Genomic DNA, 7,889 nt, shown 5'->3' on the forward strand with positions numbered 1-7,889 from the left:
ACATGTCTCAGTCTCGTAGATAGATTGGAACTTTCCTTTTTCACCCCAGGCAGCAGCAAATGGTTATCTTTTCAAAGCAAAACTCGAAAAAACTTTAATCTGACTTATATCAACTATATCAACTAAAAACAGACTATGTTTACAATTAATATATCGGTTTTTTAACCAAAGGCAAACTGTTTATGCTGAAGGTAGAAATCGCAACTAGAATGATGCATTCACGGCAGACTAGCGCTGACAGCAAATGATGAATTTGAATAATGTCACCTTTATCAAGAGAAGCCAATCTCGGATACAGGACTTATCCTGATCCTTGGAAAAACGGTTTAAAAACAACAGTATCACTTTACGGGAAAGTTTAAAGTTTTATTGGAAAATTAAAAACCGCTTAAGAGAAACGGACTACTTTAGACAGGCTTGATATATTTTATTATATTCTCTGTGAATCGCAGAAACCACATTTATTACAATTAGAAACATGCTTTTTTAAAAAAAGTTGAAAAAGAAGTTGACAAATTAATCTAACTATTATTCTGAAAAGCGGGGATGGAGTCGAATTTTATTTGGGGGGAGCGAGGGATTAAAGAAAACGACTCAGCATTGAGACAGGAAAAAATAATACTTCACTGCCTGAAAAATTAAATCTGTAAGACTTCAGTGAGGAGACTTCAAAAAATCTGACCTACTGAAACGTTTGCAAATTTTGATTATAGCTGAAAGCAAACCAACGCAATGGACCTTGAATAAACCTGGTATTACTCCACGAGTGAGGGTGATTCCTGTGTGAAGCCAGTTGTTAAAAGAATGGAATTACTCCTCACATCTGCAATCCCACCAACCGACCCTAAGATTCTTCAAACCACGTCCAAAGCTCTCCAAAACCAACTGCGGAAAGTGGTTACTTGATGGCGAAGAAAACCCTCCCAGGAAAGAGTCTTTATCAGAAAAATGGTTGAGACGGAACCGGTGAAAAACAAGCAAAAACTTATCATACGGAAATCCGAGAAAAATCGAAAGCAACTGAGTTATGTATTTTGTACTGTACTCATAGAGTAATTTCAGATAAGGTACATCGTCTGCTCGTCACGCTATCTTATTTTCGGCCGAATAGATTCGTGCAACTTCTTAGTCTAATAGCAATCTTAATCTTACTCTTATATCTCCTAGTCTCAATAGATCTAGTGTACACCGGTTTGCGCGAGTTAGTTCCAGAATGAGAACAACTGTATTCTAAGTTTAATTCAAACTGTTCTGGTGTTGAAACTACAAGTAGTTTCACAACTTTACAAATAAGTGGGGTATTAGTATGATGGAGTACGATTGGTTAGTATTTAATATTTTAAAGAGATAAAATATCATAATAATAACCAATAATATAAATCAAGTTTAGATCTGGTTCCACCATCCGGGGTTTAGAGAAGTTAAGTTTTTTGTTCCTTTCTATTCATCTTGCGATGGAGGATGGATGAAGTTCGTTGTATATCGCGAGCATCATGTATGTTCTGTCTTTGGAGAGGCAAGCTCCAAGAAGCTGGAATGGTGGATATCAAGTTGTCATTCAGCAATGACTGTGACCGCCAACAAAATCAATCTGATTTCCAAATGGTTTGCTAAGGTCGATCGTTCTTGTTTGGGAGAGAACTGTGTTTCGATCTCGTTTGGAAATAGCCTGAAGTTTGAGCTTGGATGCAAGGCCTGGTGACTTTGATCTGTACGTATACTTGAACATCGAAATGGCCATTGTTCTTTGGCAATGGAATTCTTTTCCTCGGATGTCAAGTCGTACTCTAAATCCATTGAGTGTAGTGACTGTAGGCAGCATTTCAGGTGGGTTTTACCATTCCGTAGTTGGTCAAGTTTCCTGCTGCTTATCTTTGCGTTGTCTTATAATCTGTATACTGCATTATGATTATTTACTTACACAAATCTTTGTTAATTATGTTATTTAGTTATGATTTTCTATGAGTTTTTATCGCAAAGCGTCATTATTTAGTTCGGCTATTTTTAAGAGCTACTCACACATGAGTAACTCTCGTCAAAAGTAGTGTCGTGGGTGTCACAAAGCGTGGATGTAGCACGGTGGGTGAGGCCGGCTATAGAGCATGCTCAGGACGTCCTCTTCTGGTGGGTTAGGCCAGAGATGAGAGTATGATTTCGTGCTCTTTTTTTGGAAGTTCCTGTCTTAGTTCAACCTTTCATGCCATTTTTTATTACTAGTGTTTTCTTTTGTTGTCTTAGTTTTGTCTTTTCTTCAAAAATGAAATTGTTTGTTTTTGGTTTGTCTTTCGACTTTTTGGTGTTTTGTTCTTTTGTGTTCAGACTTAAAAGTAGTCTTTAAAAGAATAGTTTATCCGGTTCTAAGCTGGTGTTAATCCAGTTTGGATACCGTGGGTTTTCTTTTCTTAGTTATGCTGTTAGGTTGTGGTTTATTGTATTTAGTAAGCTTGCGTTGGTTAGGTTGGATTTTTATTTACTTCCCTTCCAACCGGGTTAAAAGAAAGTTTGAAACGACTTAATACTTCTTAGAGTTCTTATCAGTGAACGTTGAAACTCGAATTCATTATTTTAAACAATTCTTTTGTGTGCCAGAAATGCGAATTTGGATAGAAAATTTGGGCGAGAAAATATAAAGAAGCGTCTTTGGGGTTAGTACTGCTTATTTCGATTTATGAACTTTTTTAAATAATTTACTACTTTTAAAATTATAAATTTTACTGCTTGATTTGGGGGTTAAAATTATTAAGTGATTTTCAATTTATGAATATTACTTCTTTGGGGAAAAAAATTATAATTTTAATTTACTGCTCTGCACGGGATAATTTTATTGCTTCATTTATTGGATAGGTTAATAGAAATTAATGATTTGAAAAAGAGTTTCTGTTTTTTTTGCTTTTTGTTTTGTTGATGATTGATGATTGCGCCCATAAATAAAAGAAAAAAACATTGAATAACAATGGTTAGTGTTATTTGAACTTATTAGTAAAATTTTGAACTCATTTTACCTAATCGTCATTGAAGAAGCCATGAGGAAAAACATCGTGGATGATATCAGATGAGGCTAGTAGTTTAGCTAACAAACGAATGATGTTTTTAGTTTGCAAAAGTGCCAACGCAATTCAAGTGCTTTTATGATGTTACGTGTGAGGCGATTGTTCATACGGTGTGTTTTGAATTAGGTTTTACAATTTCTCGTAATAGCGAGTGTTATATATGAATTTTAGGATTAAGACTTCGACGGGCTGAAGGAATTCATGAGGAATAATTAGTGGGCGGGATTCGTCTACGTTCAGGAGTTTGTTTTGTGTGCAGAAGATATACATCTGAGCGTGCATATATACATCTGGGCGTGCATGTATACATATTTTTGGAGGGTGCCTTGTAGGTTAGTGTCTTTAATACAATAGGTAAAGTTAAGAAAAAACGGTGATGTGTGTTTTGAGTTAATGTATTGAAATCTATGATGAGGTTGTCTTGCTGGTGTTTTGTCAGCGTAATGACATTGAATAAAATTATAATAAGTGTACGTATGTGTTTGTTTAGTTCGTTACATGAATTTGTGTGAACAGTGCAGATCACGTCCTTTTGGTGTGAGGAAATGAAAGGTTAGTGAAAAATGTTTGAATATGTTAAAGTATGATTCATAAGCATTAGTATTACGTAGTGCTGCGGAGATGACTTTGTCGTTTTTTTTATTTAGGATGTTGAGGGTGAAGTTGTATGTGGTTTTAATGAAAAGTTTTTCGGCTAATTGAGGACTAGAATATGGGGCGTCAAGTAGACAAATGTTTTCATTTGGTCGAATGATATTATGATCGTAATAATCGATGGAGTAATTATTAGCTTTGGGTGCAGTGATTTTGATTAGGGATTCTCTGAATCCTATTTGCGTGAACTGGTTTGGCATTAGTGCTGTTGTTAGTAGGTAGAGTAGGGTGCTGGATTTTTTATTATTCTGAGTGGTGTTATATAGTGCTATGGTTAATGAATTAGTAAAGTGGTAATGAGATGTCAATGAGAGTGTGGGATATAAGACATGCTCGTTTACATAATTTGGTTTTTCATCATTGGGGTCGGAATGGGAGTATGTATGTTGGGGGGAAAAGGGTAGACATATTTGTAGGAATTCTTTCGTATTAGTGTGAAGTGGATGATTTGTAAATGTGGTGGATGTTCCTAGATGGGAATGGGGCATTTGGGAATTTTCTTTAAAAGGTTCGATGAGCGCGGTTGGTACTAGAAGATGAGGTTGATGGGGAAGTGGGATTTTGGGAGGGTGTATAAGCTGAAGAGGAGTTGCGGTTGATGGGTTTTATGATGTTAAAGATCCTGAAAGCTGGTGAATAGTTAGTGTTTGGGGGTGTTGCAATTGTTGTTGTAGTGTTATGAAGTTATCAAGCTCATGTGATATTTGTGTTTGATCTTGGTCGTAGTTATCGGATGATTCGCTGGTTAGAGTGGAATATGTGGGTGTGACATGTGAAATGGAAGACGGAGGGGAAGGAGGTTCAATTTTGGCTTGGGAATGGAGAGGTTGAAAGGGAGGTTGAGAAAATGTAGATGGGCTGGGTTCAGAAATTGCAAATTCGTCGGGTGTTTCGATATCGGATTTATTGAATGGGAAGATGATGTTTTATAATGTTGTGTTGGAATTAGTATATGATTCCATGCTGGGTGAAATGTTGGGATGAGGTGATTGAGGTGGGGAAAGCAAAAAGTGGGATGATTGGGAAGTTGTTTATATGTGTCGTCTGTTATTTCTATAATTTGTTTATATGTGTCGTCTATGTTAGGTTGTTGGGTTACTATGTGCTGGATTGGGCTTTGTGGATAATTTGATCTCGAAGTTATGAGGTCTGATAGAGCAATTTTTCTAAAATTTCGTAGTACTAATGATAAGGGGTGATTATGGTTAAGGTTTTGTAATTTTGGTGCTGTGGGCGTTGTAGTTGTGTCGTTTTGTGATTCGTCTTACGTGTTTGGTGTTGTTGATAATTTGGTATTGTATTCTTTTATTTGAGCTTCTAAAAGAGTTTTATTGATTGATGTTGAAAATATTCCAAAAAATCCTGCGAAGAGTATGCGTGCTACGTTTGCTTGTTTGTTTTACTTGTGTGTGTATTGCGCATGTATTGTAGATTCCTTTTAAGAGAAAAAAACGAAATCCAAGAAAATTGAACATTGCGTTTAATATAGTCAATCTTTCTAAGATGTAGTAAGGCCATCCTAGAAAGGCAAGAAATTCGTTTTCAAATTTACAAAACCAAAAATGTTTATCAGTGAAATATCTTGTGGTCTGTATTTTTCGCCATTTAAGTAAATGTAATCTTTTATATCTTTAGAATATCCGCTATAGTCTTGTGCGTTTATGTCTGAAGAGCCTGCTGTTTCTCCAAGTTTGCGTAGGTTTTGCTCTATGGATTGTCTTTGAATTGTGTCCATTTTTGTGAGTAATTCTTGAAATTGTTGTGTTCGAATGTGATGGTGAATGTCTGATTTACAGTATATGCCGATTGATTGTAGATCATTATTGGGATTACGGGCAATGGCTCTAATGCTTTCTGGTGAAAGTTTGTTGAAATGCATGAGTGTAGGGTATGGTAGAGAGGATAATATTTATCTTTGTCCGGGTTTAATTGTACTACATTGTGGCTGTTTTTTGATCCACGTGGAACTGTTTTATTCCAAAAATAAGTTCTTCGGGAGAATGTATCATTAAAATGTACTTTACTTTTTGTAGAAAATTGGGATTCTTTTATAGCATCTTTGTCTTCAAAAGCATATAAAGGTGATAATTTCTTTTGGTACAGGTGTAAGACCATAATATATTTCCTTCGTAGTAGAAAAAATTTGATATTTTTCCTAACAATAAATATCCTGCACAAGAGATTTTTAGTACTACTAGTGCAAGTGATTGTAAAGTTTGTGTGCGTTCAAGTTTGCATAATTGATGTAGTGTTTCAAGTTCTGTCAAAGATGTTCTTGAAAGATTCTACTTATTGTGAAATCTAATTTCATATCCTAGTGTATGTCATAGTGGATTCCAAAATAAGTGTTGTTCATGAATGATAGTTCTTGTAAACGTCTGTATCTTGTGGTTTTAATTTTCCACCGGTTCTTCCTGTATTCTTTTGAACTTTTACCGAGACATATGAGTTCTCGTCAGTGTATGAGCGAGATGTAACCATTGGCTGTATAATTAGTTTTCCTGTAATCATATCGAAACCGTTTTCCTTTTCGACAAGAATTTCTGAAAATTGTGTTTTATAAAGTGGTTTGTTGTATTTACATGCAAGTTCTGTTTCTGGGTATAATCGGAAACGTGTCAATTTATTCTCTGTATTATGGATGTTTCTAAAACTATAATTACTATGTCTAATTTCGTCAGCGCTTACATCTTCAAACGGGGTTGATTGAACAAAATTATTTTGATGCAATTTCATCATTCTAGCGTGTATTTTTGCTACTTGAAGTGTTGTACGGGGAACCATACGATTGTTGCTTGTATGCGTAATGTAGGATTGCAATATCCTTGGTCATTTTTGCCAGGGAGTCTGATTCCTTGATAAATGATAAAGTCATCTTTTAAATCACGCGTTAGTTTTACTTTTACAAGTTGTTTTTTCCAATCAAAAAACATTTTTTCTTGGTATCCTTTATTTTTTGTATTTGCTCTGCAATTTGAGAGATTGTTTATTCCAATGTGTGGTATCCAGTTTTATTCTTGGAGATCATATGCTAATCTTCCATGTGCTCCGTGAAAGGGAAGTTTGGTATCTAGTCTTATATGATACTGGTATTTTTCAAGTTCAGCTTGATATGCTAAGTGTGGAAAAACTTGAAAATTTACTAGTTTTCTGTGTGTGCCTCAATTTGATGTGATCTTTAGTCTTTTAAGTTCGTTTTTGTAATCGTCAGGGCTGAGGTGTAATATACTTTCGATGTTACTTTGGTATAAAGATTCGTGGTCCAATCTGTTTTTATTTCCGTTTGAAATTTGTCAACAATGTACTTTCTTTTCGGAAAATGTTGCTGTGAAATTATATCCTATTAGTGTAGTGTTGTAGCTCTAGCTTCTGAGTAAAGTGTTACTATTACATTTATTGTTTCAATCAATTTTGGTTCGGATTCACATTGAGTGACTTGGTTTATTGTGTTTTTGTGTAATGTTTTTTGTTCATTTTTTTCACAGTCATAGAGTGTGACTAAAAAATCCTGGGGTCCGGTTCGGGGTGAATGATTATTGGGATCAGGTTCTAAAAAATTGAAAAAAAAGAGTTTGAAAAATTATTATCCTAAAAGTATACATGTGTATGATATTCCTGAATATGGATTATAAAAGGTGATATATCCTATTGTCTTTTTTGTGTATCTATCGTATTTGCAGGTTACTTCTGTGGTTATAAACGGGGGAGTTAAATATTGAGCTGTTGAATTTGGAGGTGCTAGGGGTAAGGGATGGTGAGCTATATTGTTTAGTTTTACTGTGATTTCGAATTTTAATGTCAAGTTGTCTTGGGTAAGTATTTGTATATTATGGTCTTGAATATCTTTGTGAACGTTCTGTCAATATTCTAGTCTATTTAGTGCCCAGTTGTGTAATCTGTGACTTTCTTGATGTTGTCCAAAGAAAAGAGGGGTGCTACGAATGTATTGCAATCTAATCGTAGTTGTATGTTATTTGTTGAATTTTCTCTATATCTGGCGTCGAGATTTATAGGAAAATTTGGAGAAATTGGTGATTGTGAAACTGGAGTTAAAGAAGATGTTGAGCGAAGTGAAAAAAATTCAGGTAGTGACAAAGATGTGTCAGATGAAACGTCTATTGGGTCATTTATTAAATTTGGTTCGCCTTGGGTAAAAACTTGTGTCATCTAAAATGGGAGATGTTC

This window comes from Symsagittifera roscoffensis, chromosome 7 (genome assembly GCF_963678635.1).
Source record: "Symsagittifera roscoffensis chromosome 7, txSymRosc1.1, whole genome shotgun sequence".
Taxonomy (NCBI): domain Eukaryota; kingdom Metazoa; phylum Xenacoelomorpha; order Acoela; family Convolutidae; genus Symsagittifera; species Symsagittifera roscoffensis.